Source organism: Macrotis lagotis, chromosome 8 (genome assembly GCF_037893015.1).
Source record: "Macrotis lagotis isolate mMagLag1 chromosome 8, bilby.v1.9.chrom.fasta, whole genome shotgun sequence".
In the NCBI taxonomy this organism is placed as follows: Eukaryota; Metazoa; Chordata; class Mammalia; order Peramelemorphia; family Peramelidae; genus Macrotis; species Macrotis lagotis.
The window spans coordinates 90,857,882-90,873,490 of NC_133665.1; the positions used below are offsets into that span (position 1 = coordinate 90,857,882).

The 15,609-nt window shown below is 35.7% G+C and overlaps 1 pseudogene; it reads left to right on the forward strand.

Annotated features, from left to right (window-relative positions):
• Positions 1-5,719: 5,719 nt before the first annotated feature.
• Positions 5,720-6,988, forward strand: LOC141494883 (DDB1- and CUL4-associated factor 7 pseudogene; annotated as a pseudogene).
• The last annotated feature ends 8,621 nt before the right edge of the window (positions 6,989-15,609 follow it).

Sequence of the window (15,609 nt, forward strand, 5' to 3'; positions counted from 1 at the left end):
GGCATATAAAAGTAAGCATATGAGTAAGTATTTATCAGTGTACTCTTTATTGCCAATTATTGATTATTTGATCTGTGACATTCCAGACATTCAGTATCTTGTCTGCTTTTAGATGTTCTACAAATTGATGCCTTAAAGCTTTCAAAATGTACAAAAATTAGTTTAATCAGTTACTATATCTCCCTAGACTCTGAGTAATTAACAGGGGAACAAAGATGGAAGTTTGACCTTGAAGTGATGCAGTGGTGTCTAGTAAAGTGTTTTAGTTTTCTTAGCATGAAAGAAAATATTATAGTATAATAGGAAAAGTTTTGAAGTCAGAAGACATGTATTCCAACTCTACTCTATGTTAGATGTTGCAGCAATGCTCAATTTTCCTAATGCATTAGAATATGGAGTTGGACTAGATCATCTCTAAAGTCCCTTCTTTAATTTTTTGTGGTTAAATGCATGCCTGATCATCTTACAAGATGACAATGATGTAGTAAATTGTATAATACATGAGTCAATGTAGTTTGGCCAATGTTTGCAAGATAGAGCCCATGGATAAATCTGAATTTATAGTTTTTCTGACTCATGGAACTGTGCTGTTTATAGCTGAGCTAATCTTCCATAGTCCAAGATCAGTTCTAACCCTTGAGGGAGACATAGATGTTGATATTCAATGTGAGTCATATTTAAACTTGATAATAAAGTATGGAGTGTTTGAATCTAGGTCACCCTCTTCACCATCTAAACCACTCACTAACTAGCCTAACCCATATATCAAGGACTCAACTATGTTCTCAGGGTAGGTATTACTCTCCCTATTAGAGAGAGTTTCTGGAAGGGCAGAAAGATGAAATGTGGGGAATTCCTGGAAATCAGACATGTCAGACTAACTCAGTTCAAGTCACATTGCAAATCATTGGGATCAAACCCCACAATCTCCCAAAGCCTCTGTTATAACCACCAGACAAGAATGTTTGTCTCTGTTAATTCTAGTTAAGCTTTCCTTAATGACTGACTTTGCTGTTCCTGGTTTTTGTTGAGTGGTTTGTCAAGCAAGTCACAGTTTTGATGATTTGAGGGTTGCAACTTAGTCTATTTTGGTTGTTCGATATCTTCACTAACCCCAAATTTTGCTTTTCTTCAAGAAAATGAAAAATCAAAGACTTCAAAAACTGACAGACTGTAATTTTTCCTAGTCTTTTCTGATACAGTAAAAATACACTTTTCTACATTGGTCATTTAATGTCATTTGTAAACCTCTAGTGTGGCTAGAAATAGGTTCAATCCTTTCATGTGCCTAGTATTTTATCTCTGAAAGATCCAGTTTTGTACCTACAAGTCCAAGAAGATTGGATGATGTTTGCTCTTAAAGTAAATGATATTCTATATTGTGAGACATATTGGACTGACTTGTCACTTCTGTTGGATGTACATATTATTTATTTTTTTAAATAATGAAACTCTGCTTTATTATTCACAAACTAATTTGATCTTCTTCCTTTAGGTTGAATATATTCTTCAGTGATGCACATGCATAAAGAAAAATGATCAAAATTTAGTTACTTTGTCTCCACTGTCTCTATAATTTAATTATGAAACACACATACAGTACCTCTTCCCAGATAAGTGTATCATAAATGGCTTGTAGCTGAGCCCAAAGAGCAAGGGAAATATACCAATTTCATGTATCTAGTCCACCTATTTGGATTCCAAAAAGACAACTTTAATGCTAGAGACATGTGACACATACTTTTCTATCTTCATGGGCATTGTTCTCATCTGTCAATTCTACCAGGGGAAGTCTTTACATGCCTGGTATAGATATATCCTTAACTAATTAATGAGTTTGAAGACTCAACCTGTTTTAGCCTATCTGCTGAGACAGTTTTACTGGAATATAGGTACTTTGAAATCTATTGCTTCTTGGAGTCAGAGGTGAGAGTTGGGAGTAGGTGGATTAACACCTGGTGAAGGAATTGGCAAGCCTTTGCATCAGAGGTGCTAGTCCTCTTGTAACAGTAGTAGTTCTAGTAGTGAATAGTAGAAGTAGAAGTAGTAGTAGTAGTAGTAGTAGTAGAAGTAGTAGTAGTAGTAATAGTAGAAGTAGTAGTAATAGTAGTAGTAGTAGTAAGTAGCAGTAAGTAGTCATCATAGTAGTAATAGTTGTAACTAGTAGTTAGCAGAATAATATTTGTCTTCTAGGAACCTCTAGCATAATTAGAATAGAGAGAACATGGAGTTAACTGAGTTAGGGATTGTTAACTTATTCACCTCTCAATAAAAATCTAAGTAAATTTAGTCAAGTGTTATTGAGTTCTGCATATAGATGGAAGATAGAGGAACGGACTGTACCTGAAATTTCATTGGAATAGGGAGCTCCAAAATGAGAAAATTCATTTTGCCAATTCAATTCAGTATTTTCTCTATAATTTATAGTCATAGTAGCCTGGAACACTGAAAAGTTAAGTGAATTGTACATTCACACAGTCAATATTTATTTGAGGCAAAACTTGGGTCTTCTAGGTAGATTCTAGGAAGATTCTAGGTAGATTCAATTCATCATGCTATCCTGTCTTTCAAATAGTCATAAACATGGGAATTGCATTAATAGGGGGAAGGGGTTAGAGGTGGAAATAGGCTCAAATTGATCTGCACATAAATAAGGATGAAAAATAGAATGGGAATTTGTTGTCCTTGTTTAGTCATTTCAGATGTGTCCAATTCCTTATTGTCCTATTTTAGAATTTTCTTGGCAAAGATAATGGAGTGGTTTGCATTGCCTTCTGATAAGGAACTAAGGCAAACAGGGTTAAGTGATTTGTTCAGGATCAGGAAGCTGCAAAGTAGCTGAAGTCAGATCTTGCTGACTCCAGACCCAGAACTCTATCCACTATGAAACTTAGCCCCAGAATGTGAAAGTGAGACAAAAACAAAGGAGTATAAGAGCTTGAATTCCATAAATGGCTTACTCCTAGTGACTTTTTAAATTTATTTTTGTAACATTTGCTATTTATTTGTTCCCTTTCCCACTAAATTCCCTCCTCTTCTCTGTCTCCTCTGATCCATAGTTATCTTAAAAACAGAACTCAGGTTAACATTCTATAATTCAATAGGGTTCTCTCTTCCTCTTGAAATTATTTTGAGCTATTTTATTTGCTTTATATTTATTTGTGTAGCATTCATGACCCTCTCCCAAAGAATGTAAGTATCCTAGCAATGGAAACTGGTTCAGTATTTTCCTTCTCTAACACCTAGTACAATGCATGTACCTAATAAAATTTTGTTTGAATAAAACAGAATTTCCTAGATCAGTTGGCCTCCTCTATCTGTTTTATATATTATAAAAAGACGTTGTTGCTTTTTTCTCTTATTTTTAAATCATTGTCATGTCTAAATATATCTAAGTTCCCAATGAATTATCATAGTATCAAAGGAAAAAAAAGCAAACCCTACTTATAAAATGACTGCATTGCACAGGTTAGACATTATGCTGTACTTCAAGTATTTTAATATCTATCACAATAGACTTCTGGTTGGTGTTCTTTCCTCAAGCTGCTTCCTGTTTCAGACCATCCTTCAAACAGCTGTCAAACTGATCTTCCTAAAACACAGTTCTGACAGCATTACACCCCTTTCCTCATACAATAAATCTAAGTGATTCGCTATTACTTTCCACAAAGATCAGATATAAAATCATCTGCTTATCATTCAGAATCATTTCCTCATTCACACCTTTGAAGTCTCTTTATTACCCTCCATGGACTCTGATCCAAAGACACTTACATATTGACTGTTCCTTGAACAAGACTCTCTGTCTCCAGACTTTTTGCATTTTCATTGACTGTACTCCATGCCTGTAATATTTAGTTTCCTCATCACTTTCTCCTGAGGCCCTGATTTTCTTCAAGTCCTAGTTAAAATCCTGCTGTTTGTTAAGAAGTCTTTCCCAGTCTTCTTAATGCTAATGTCTTCTGTTAAGTGCTCCTCTCCAAGTTATTCCTCATATAGCTTGTTTGTCCACAGTCCTTTACAAAGTGGTCTCCCCATCAGAATGTGAATTCTTCATTAGAAGGACTTTTCCCCTTTCTATGTATTTACAACACTTAGAGCAATTAATAGATAATAAATGTTTATAGACTGACTAATGACTGCTCTATGGGATCAAGATTAATCATTTATGCCATATTTCTTTGCAAGAATTTTGCATCTATTAAGGACAAGTATGAGGAATAAGTTATCAGAAACTAGAGAAATTTTTTAATGATGGCTACAAGGTTTGAAGGAATGTAATTCCATCTAAAAATCTCCTAAGGCTAGATAGCAATGTAAATAGATATTTACAAATTATAAATATAGATGATACATCTGTGACCTTTTAATTATTGTATAAACCTAGAAAAAACCCTCAAGTATCATTGCTCCATAGGAATCCATCCTAAATTTCATTGAAAGAAATATATAAAAGGAACTGAGTCTTAGATGGAAATACTTGACTTAGCTACTATACAAAAGACAGACTATATTATATAAGATATAAAAAGGGTTCAGAGTATTTCAAGTATATTTCTCTCTGGACCCATAAATAATCTGACCATTACATCAGCATTTGCCTCCTTGATATACGAAAGAAATAACATAATATCCAGTTATATTTTTTAATGCATTTTTATAATCACTAAAACTGGTGGATGAGGGAATAATATAATGGGCACTGTCTCTTAAAAACAATATTAGAAAAGGAGAGGGCATGTTTGTCAACACTGGCATAATATCTATGAAGTATCATTTTCATGGATTGTTTGCTGTCCTTGTCTCCATCAGCCCTGATCTCTTGCAAATAAGGGTCTGAGAAGTGAACTCCTTTCCTAAAATACTATCATTTGTTTTCTGACTAATGAAAGGTTCTCATTCCTTTTGTTTTAGGTTTTTTGCAAGGCAAATGGGGTTAAGTGGCTTGCCCAAGGCCACACAGCTAGGTAATTAAGTGTCTGAGGCAGGATTGGAACCCAGGTACTCCTGACTCCAGGGCCGGTGCCTTATCCGCTGCGCCACCTAGCCTCCCCTCTCATTTCTTTTTTGACATCTCTTTTGATTCTATTGTTCTGTAATAATTTACTCTTATTCCTCCCTCAAAAAAAAAACAAACAACTAACAGGCTGAAGGAAACATTAAAGATGCATTTGGAACCTAGAGGAAATAATGATAGGGCAGGGAGAAGTGAAGGTCAGATGAAAAACAACTTGGACCAATACAAAGGTGCTTCATAATTTTCAGTCACTATGTTGTTGTCAAAAGGAACTCATTGTACATATTTCAAAGCCATCATTTCAATTTCTCTTTTAAAGTCTGTGATTTTTATTTTTCTATTTCCTTAAGCTGGTTAATGGGAGCACATGATAAGTTGTCATCTTTAGCTAATTCATTTTTCTAGCTAACTGTCCTTCCAGCAATGCTTGAGAAAACTAGTATCAATTTTAGTGACTAAAATTCTATATGGTTCAAAGTGGTTATACATTATCATTTTAATAACTCAGTTTTGTGTAACATATGCATTCTATAACTCTCTCTGCTTTTAGATGGACAACTCCCACGTGGTTTGTTTTTTCCTTTCATTTAAGAAGTTATTTATGACCCCGGACCTCCCCCTCGAGTCCTTTGGCTAGGTCCAGCCCGGCCTCTGTCCTCCGCTCCATTTTTTCGGGCCGGAGGGCGGCCACGCTGCCCTGCCATGTCCCTGCACGGAAAGTGGAAGGAGATCTACAAGTATACATTGGATCGTGAGGCACGACAAGCGCTTCCACCTGGCGCTGGGCAGTTTTGTGGAGGAGTACAACAAGGTCCAGCTTGTAGGTTTAGATGAAGAGGAGTTCCGAATTTACTTGCAGAAACACTTCTGACCATCCTTCCCTACCACAAAGCTGATGTGGATCCCTGACACAAAAGGAGTATACCCAGATCTGTTGGCAACAAGTGGGGATTTATCTCCCTGTGAGGAGGATTGTTGAAACAGAAACCAGACTAGAGTGTTTGTTAATAACAAGAACTCTGACTTCTGGGCTCCTGTGACCTCCTTTGACTGGAATGCCATAGATCCTTATCTCTTAGGTATCTCAAGCATTGATACAACCTGCACTATCTGGGGTCTGGAGACTGGTCAGGTTCTAGGGAGAGAGAATCTAGTATCTGGCCATGTCAAGACTCAGCTGAAAGCACATGACAAAGAGGTCTATGACATTGCATTGAGTCAGGCGGGGGGGGGGGGGCAGGAACATGTTTGCTTCAGTGGGTGCACATGGTTCTGTGCAGATGTTTGATCTCTACCACCTAGAACACAGTACCATCATTTATGAAGAGCCACAGCATCATCCCCTGCTACGTCTCTGCTGCAACAAGTAGGATCCTAACTATCTAGCCACAATGGCCATGGATGGAATGGAGGTGGTAATTTTGGATATACGAGTTCCCTGTACCCCGTTGCCAGGTTAAACAACCACCGAGCATGTGTCAATGGCATTGCCTGGGCCACATATTCATCTTGCCACATCTGTACTGCAGCGGATGACCATCAGGCTCTCATCTGGGATATCCAGCAAATGCCCCGAGCCATTGAGGACCCTATCTTAGCCTACACAGCAGAAGGTGAAATCAACAATGTACAGTGGGCATCAACTCAGCCTGACTGGATAGCCATCTGCTACAACAACTGTCTGGAGATACTGAGAGTTAAATGCTGTTGGAAGTCCATGCTGAAGAGGTAGGGGCTATGTTTTCTGCCCAGTCCCTATCCCCAAAGTAAGAACAAGTTTCCAGTGGCCAGTATGTCTTTTGTTGCTTTGCATCCACTGTTCCCAGAAGCTGCAGTAGGAGTTTCTGGTCAGTCTCCCCGTTGCCTGTGCTGGACTAAGAACACAGTGATGCATGGAGCCTCCTTGGCCTCTGAGGTTGGGTTTCTTCTTCCCTATTCTCCCTTGTTTTCTCAATTAAAAATTTCTGTATATTTGTTTGTCAGCTGTTGTGTTAATGAGCATTATAAGCACTAGGTGTGTTTGTGTTAATCTACTGCATATATCTGTATCTGTCAGCTGCCTAAGGCAGCAAATCCATTGTTAGCTCTTAAATGGAAAGAAAATATCAATTTTGAAGGAGTCTCTCCTTTTGTCATTTGCTGTCTTTAAAAAAAAGAAGTTATTTATAAGTATTGCTTGTTTTCTTCTACATTTGCAGTCAAAACCTTATTCTTTTTATTTCCATTCTATTTGTTTTGATGCTGATTGGAACTGAGCTTACACTGAAATGGGTTTCCTATACCCTGTAATTTAGAATGTTTAGCTTTCCTTTTTGGACATCTCTTTTGATGCTATTGAAGGAAGAGGTGGGCAGAAATCTGAAGAGAAAAAAGATGTAAAAGAAAGGACAAGATTCAAAATAGAATGCAAATTCTTGTTGTTTTTCTTCTTATGAATTGTTATTGGACTACTAATTCCTGTGTTCCTCACTTCTTCATCTTCCTAATAGAATTTGCTTTTAATTTCTTATTTCAAACATTTAAAGGTTTATAAATTAATGAATGCAGCATCTTCTTTCATCAATACAAATCTCATTTCTTTATGCCTAAGCAGATTTTTTTTCATGTATTTTGATTCTCAAAGTTCCCTTTCTGGCTATTTGTGTGGCAATGAACTACATTTATCTAGACTGGTCCTCAGATGATATACACATATAATTACATTTTCATTCCTAAACTGAAACCATTTTATCTCATTAAAACTTGCCAGGACTTGACTGCTGAAGGACACTGCATAAATCCATGAAAATATTACATTTATTTCTCATCATGAGTGAATTCTCTTCTTACTTTTGGATTCATATTTATTTTCTCATCTCTCTCTTTGTAAGCAATCTAAAGGAAGTTTGACCTTTGGTATTAGAGAGGACAAGGAAATTGAAATGATTAAAAAGATTGTTTCAGAAATCAGCAACAAAAAACTATTATTCACCATTATTCAAGGGTTCAAAGGGTCTTAAAATAATGTAAATTTTTAAAAGTTAAAACTGTTTTTTTCTTTACTGCTACACTGACTTGATAACAGAAGAATGTCTTCATCTTCATCTCTCTCTCTCATTCCTCTTCATCCATAACAAGAGATTCATCTCTAACTGAATGTTCAATTGGCAGAAATACTTCAGCCTACAAATGAATCTGTATAGTTGGTGTAGGACCTGAGGGTCTCTCAGCAATAACATTTCTTTTGGTTGCAAACTTTTGAAGTTATAAAGCCCACTTCATAAAAAAAAGGTTCTAGCAAGAGAAATCAATTTTGCAGTCAGAAAAAAAGAAGTTTATTATTTGAATTGAAATTTGCCACTATGTCCTGGAAAGAATGCAAACCTTTCGTAGGAAGTATTCAAAGTATTCACACTCATGAGAAAATTGAGGATGTGCCAAAATGAGTTTGAAAATAGACAGAAAATGACACACTCAGAAAAGGAGAAAATATATACACAAATACATACACACATACACACATATGTGTGTTTGTGCATGTATATAGTTTTAAAAGGAGTTTTATTCAATTGTTAAGATTTTAGTGATTGAAATTTTCTAAAACAATGAAGGAAAGTAGCATTCTGCAGTTTGTCCAAAGTAATTTTTTTAATTTTAGAGAAAATTATTGTTTCCATTGCAAATGGAACATTTTCACAGTACTTTGGTAGAACGTTGTTTAAAAGAAATTCTGGTGGATAATCAAGCTTTCAGTGAAGAGGAGTAGAATACAGTAGGAGAGAAGTAAGGATCATAATATGGAAGTCAAATATATATCCTCCTTAACTTTTTTAATCAAATTAGAGATAGAAGAAGAATTGAGGAAAGAAATGAGAATTATGTAAGAGAATTATGAAAAAAATCAACAATTTGGAAAAGAAAGCCCACAATATGCCTGAAGAAAATATCTCCTTAAAAAATAGAATTGACCAAAAATTGAAAAAAAAGAAAAATACCACTTTAGAAAACAACTTCTCTAAAAGTAAAATTGGTCAAACAGAAAAGAATGTACAAAAGCTAAAGAAAAATATAATTATTTAAAAATTAGAATTGGGAAAGTAGAAGTTAATGACTCCTTGAGTCATCAGTCCAACAAAATCAAAAGAATGAAAAAAAATAGAAGAAAAATGTAAAATAACTAATTGGAAAAACAACTGACATGGAAAATAGTTCCAGGAGAGATCATTTAATTATTGTACTGCATGAAAGCCACGATCAAAAAAAAAAAAATAAAGAGCCTAGAGAGCATCTTTCAAGAAATTATCAAGGAGGGGCAGCTAGGTGGTGAAGTGAATAAAGAACCGGCCCTGAAATCAGGAGGACTTGAGTTCAAATCCCTCTTCAGACACTTCACAACTTAACAATTACCTAGCTGTGTGACTTTCAGCAAGTCACTTAACCCTATTCTCTGGCAAAAGCTAAAAATACAAACAAAAAAACTTACCAAGGAGAACTGTCTTAATATCCTAGAATCAGAGGATAAAATAGTATTTGAAACAATCAACTGCTCAGCTCCTTAAGGAGATCCAAGAAATATGAATTGTAGCCAAATTCCAGAATTTGGAATTTTAAGGAGAATTCTGGAATTTGAAGGAGAAAATTCTGCAAGTCACAAGAAAAAAAACTATTCAGATATAAAGGAGTCGCAGTCACAATTACACAGAATTTAGAAGTTTTTACATTAAAGTATCAAAGGTCTTGGAATATGATATTCTGGAAGTTTAAGGAGATTAGATTACAACAGGAATAATAAATAGGTTCTTACAAGTGTGTAAATAAGTATAAGATAGATTTAGCATAATCTTTCAGGGAAAACAAAATTAGAACAATGTAATTGCTTGCATCCCCATATGGGAAGATGATATTTGTAACTCTCTTTATTTTTAGAAAGATTTATTTATTTTGAGTTTTGTAATTTTTCCCCTAATCTTGCTTCCCTCCCCCCTACCTCCCACAGAAGGCAGTCTGTTAGTCTTTACATTGTTTGTATGCATTGATCTAAGTTGAATGTGATGATAGAGAAATCATATCCTTAAGGGGAAAAAAAAAGTAAAGTATAAGAGATAGCAAAATTACATAATATGGCATCAGGTATTTTTTTTAATTAAAAGTAATAGTCCGGGGGCGGCTAGGTGGCACAGTGGATAAAGAACCGGCCTTGGAGTCAGGAGTGCCTGGGTTCAAATCTGGTCTCAGGCACTTAATAATTACCAAGTTGTGTAGCCTTGGGCAAGCCACTTAACCCCATTTGCCTTGCAAAAAAAAAAACCTAAAAAAATTAAAAAAATAAAAAAGTAACAGTCTTTGGTCTTTGTTCAAACTCCACAATTCTTTCTCTGGATACAGATGGCATTCTCCATTGCAGATAGCCCAAAATTGTCCCTGAAAGTTGCACTGATGAGATGAATAAGTCCATCAAGGATGATCATCACCCCCATGTTGCTGTTAGGGTATACAATGATATTTGTAACTCTTAAGAACCATATCTCAAGTAGGACAACTTTATTTGACTGGCTATGGACTATATTTTCCCCATCCAGAAGAAGAACATGAAAACAAAACACACACGTGCGCACACACACACACACGCAGCAACAACAACAACAACAACAACAACAACTCTTCTGAATCTGATGAATACTTTATAAAATTTGTCTCCTACATATCTCTTTACCTTAATCCTAATTGCTCATACTGATAATTACTAATTTGTAAACATGTTTATCAAAATATATATGTACAATTCTAACCTGACTGTTTACTGCTGAGGAGAGGGGGTGGAAGGAAATTTTGTAACTTAAAAATATTCATGTGTATATGGATGAAAATAAATCTTTTTTAAAAAAGACCTGTATCTCTAGGACAGTTTTAAGGCATATTCCAAAAACAGGTGGTACATATAAATTGATATTGACATTATGCTTTAAAAAATAATTAAAAGATGGAAAATACTGTACTGGAAGAAGAAAGGGGAGGTCACATGGGGTAAATTATATTACTTGAAGAGACATGAAAGACAATTTATCAGAGGGAAAGAAGAGGGGAGTGAGCATTGTTTGAACATCATTCCCACTGGATTTGGCTCAAATTGGGAATAATATACACACTCTATTGGATAAAGAAGCAGGGGGAAAAGGGGAAAAGGAAAAGGAAACAGGAAGAAAGCTGATAGAAGAGAGGGCATATTGGTGGTGGTCAAAAACAAAACACTGTTGAGGAGGCACAAGGTGAAAATGTGGATGGAATTTGGGGTTGCCAAATGAAGACTGAGAGTTAGTGAAAAGTGAAAGAATTCACATGAGCCCTGGGATTTTAAAACTGCTCAGGATTTATTATACCATGCTTACCAAAGTATACATTTAAAAACTCCTAGAAAAACAGTAAGCACTTTGATAACAGCCTAGGTGAGGTGAGAGAGAGAGAGAGAAAAGAGAGAGAGAGAGAAATGATACTTAGTCCAGCCACATGGCATAGGGATCCACAGTGCTCCTGAGGGTTTAATCCAGGAGCATGTGATTTAAGAAAGAAAGAAAGATAGAGCCCTTGCAAGATGGAGGTAGGGACAAGAAAGCAAGAGATAGAGAGAGAGAGCCCAAGGAGGTGCAACCCTTCTCTTAAAAGAGCTTCTGTAGTAGGCTGGACAAGGGTGGGGCTTGGGGAGTAGTCTAGCACCTGGATCAGGTATGCTCCAATAGGCAAGCTTCCTACTGGTCCTTTCTGTGTAAATTCAACATGTCATTTCCTGTTACACCAGCCCAAGCTTGACTCATCAGTGGGTAAAGTCAAGTAGCTGGAAACCAGAAGCTGAGAGAAGGTTGAAGTTATGGGAAAGGTGAACAATCTAAGGTCACTCCCATACTGGATTGAAGTCACTTTGAACAATAGAATTCCCAGAGAGGTCACAATGATGCATCTTCCCTGCATCATTCCCTCTTCAAATTATTTGGGACCTAGATTCATCTGGGCATTTCAGGGTCTTATTTGGAGGTGAATGCATTGCATTGGGAATTCAACTGAGGAAAAGTCCATAGGATGTTGACTATCAGAACCAGCATAACTAGTTGGCATCCTGGAAAGTCAGCCACTGGAGACCTATAGCTGATAACCTAGAGACACAAAACTCAGGAAAAAAAGATTGAGCAACCAAAGAGCGCTATTGTACAGAGGTCCAATAATTAGAAAAAACTAGGTCTAAACAGAAGAATTGTACTTTATGATCCTAATCCAGTATCAGAATACTTTTCATAAGAACATGGTTTCCAATATAATACAGAATCATTAATGAATACCACATTGAATTGTAAACAAAAACTCCAGAAATGTATAAACAAATGTACTCAATAACCAGTTTAGAACTGTATATGTCCAATAAGTAGTTTGCAACAAAATTTTCTACCTGAATTCTATCTGAAGGATGGATCTCTCCTTTAAAGCAGTTATTAAAATAGACCAATAGGTATTATCCTGATATAAGTAGTCATGTTGATATATCTTTTTTCTTAAGGAAACTTGTGATAAAGGATCACTTCCTATGTCTGTTCTCTCTCTCTCTCTTTCTCTCTCTCTCTCTCTCTCTCTCTCTCTCTCTCTCTCTCTCTCCATCTAGTGATCTAGTGTGTCCTCAAAGTATTTACTGTTTTCCTAGGAGATTTTACTCTGTAAATTTTACAGCTGTCATAATAAATTCTGAGCAGTTTTAAATCTGAGGGATTATGTAAATTTATTCACTAACTTTTCACTCCATTTGGTGATCCCAGATATAGGATGAAGGGAAATTGGAATGGAAAAAGAGGATAGTTGAAAATCCAGAGTTAATTTTTATTGTGTGTCCTTCGTTCACAAAGAGGACCATGACATCAGGGATGTGATGTCATGTCACAACATGCAGCATGAAACAGGGCTGTTCAAAGTCACTGTCTCACTTCCTTCTTTGGATCAGGGGCCAGGAGGCCTGGAGTTGGCCCTGAAGGCAATGGGAGGTCTTTGCCTTTTTAAACTAAAGTCTTCAACAGCTCTCAGTATGACCAATGCAATGCCCATTCAGTGATTAAAGCGGGTAAGAAAATTACCTGGGAGAAAACTACCTCAGGATGTCTGGTCAATACTGAAACATTTTCTATTTATATTCATTCTGAATTATATTCATTCTGTATCTTTCCAAGCCCAAGCAATAATCCCCACTTGATCATTGCTGGGACCTATTGTTGGTCTATCCAAGGCAGGGAGGGGAGGGGAGGGGAGGGGACAGAAATAAGAAAGAGAAAGAAAGGAGCTTGATTACCCATCTGGCCAGCAGTAGGGCAGTTCCTATTATTCACAAAACTTGTTGTTTGTCCTTTGCTCTCAAAGAGGACCATGACATCAGGGATACCCTATCATGACATAAAAATGAATTGGATTTAAGTGAAGGAAGGCTTTACAAAATCTCTGTACTATCCCCCAAAACAAAAATAGATAGTAGAATAGAGGACAGAATCCTACAATGTGTTCTTCACAAACAACACATTAGAAGCAGAGACACATATGCAAATTATTTTTTTAAAAAAATCAAAGTTTTTTAAAAAATTAAATTTTAATTGAAATAAAAATGTTTTCTTTCATAAAAGTCTAGCAATATAAGTTTATCAGTTTCTTTAAAATGCTGTCATGGAGGGACATCTCCCTGATATCATGGTCTTCTTCCAGAGGGAAGGAAAAACATCATCATCATTCATTACCTCATATTCCTTCTGGTTCTAAATTAAGTCAATTAAATCTCTTTGACAATTTTTCAAGTATGCCCTTTCTTCTCTATTTCCACTTCTACCTTTCTTTTACAGGTCTGTTATCATTGACATAGAATTTTAAATAGCCTGATTGAAAGTCTCTATCTCCCCAAACACTACCATTTTTTTCCTCTCCAATTTCTTTTTTTTAAAGGTGGATTTAATCAGTTTTTTAAAGATATAGTTTATTGACGTCTTTTGCTTTGGTATATACTTTCTTCCTTCCACTGCCACCAGATTGAACTAGATTGTGACACAGAAAACAAACAAAAACATCTGATCCACAGATTTCATGTTTAGTCCTATAATGTACAAAATAATTAGTCCCAATGATATTCCATCTCTCTGAGGGAAGAATTATGATTCATTATCCCTTTACTGAGATGATTATTGATTCCTTCACTCAAATATCATTTTACCAATTTTTTTATATAATTTATATGCCTTTCATGATTTTTCTTTATAGCCTTTATGTCATTTATATTATTCTAGCCATCATGCAGATTATTTTTCTAGTTTAGCTTTTTTCTGTATCTGTTTATATAAACTATCCTTTGTTTCTCTAAATTCTTCATATCTATCATTTCTTTCTATATAATATTCTATTTCATTCATATGTCAGAGTTGGTTCAGCCAGCCACCAATCAATGCATACTTTACTTTGATTCCAGTTATTTGCTACTACAAGTATCTAGCATGAAATTTTGATAAACAGAGAATCTTTGTTTCTGTCTTAATACCTTGGGTTTTTTATATGGTCAGGAGTGGGTTTGCTGGGTGAAAGTGTGGTCTGTAAAATTTGGGGTAACCAGAGAAGTGTAGAATTTGGGGGCAACTGAAAAGCAAAAGAATTTGCGGGCTCTCTGGGATGTTAAAACTGCTCAGGATGTTATTATGAAAAATAGCAAAGTAAACATGTTAAAAACTGTTCCTCCCTTATCTACTCCCTTATCTCCCCTGTTTGGTAAATTTGGTAAATTTGTGGGATTATTGAAAACATATAGTTCCTAGAAGTGTTTAGGTATTTATGTAATAAATAAAAGAGTATATATTACAGTGTTGCATCATCTGCCTCAACATTATAATTTGAGAGATTTCTTTTTTTTTAACATTTTTGCAAGGCAAATGGGGTCAAGTGGCTTGCCCAAGGCCACACAGCTACATAATTATTATGTGTCTGAGGCTGGATTTGAACTCAGGTACTCCTGACTCCAGGGCCAGTGCTCTATCCACTGCACCAATAATCGCCCCTAGAGATTTCTTAGTTATAATGCTGTCTTGAATAAAGGAAGTACTCCAATGATACCTCCAGAGAATTAAATTTGACATCAACAATAGTCCAAAACCAGAACTTAGTCAGCAAGATTGTAGTGTCCTGCAATGTCACAGAAATTAAAGTTACTTTACACTCAACCAATAAAATACAGGCAGAAAAGACCTTTGCCAAGATTGGGAGTAAAACATAAAAGATACAAATACCACAATATAGTTAGATCAATTCAAACCAACTCTATTTGAGTCAGGGAGGATTATACTGATATTTGGCTTGCTGTTTCAGAAATTTACAAAATTTACAAAAATAAAGATTGTTCTGAGAAAGTGAGCTTTTCAAAAATCCTTACTATGAGACCAAGTGACTACCTGCAGCATGTGAAGGAAATAAATAAAATGCAGATTAAAACCCCAGTATAATCTCTTAGAATAGTTCCCATTTGCATTTATCACATCCACAAAAAAAAATCACATCATTTTATACCTATTTCAAAATAAAACAGGAACTTCCAATTTCCTAAAGAACTCTAGTTCTAT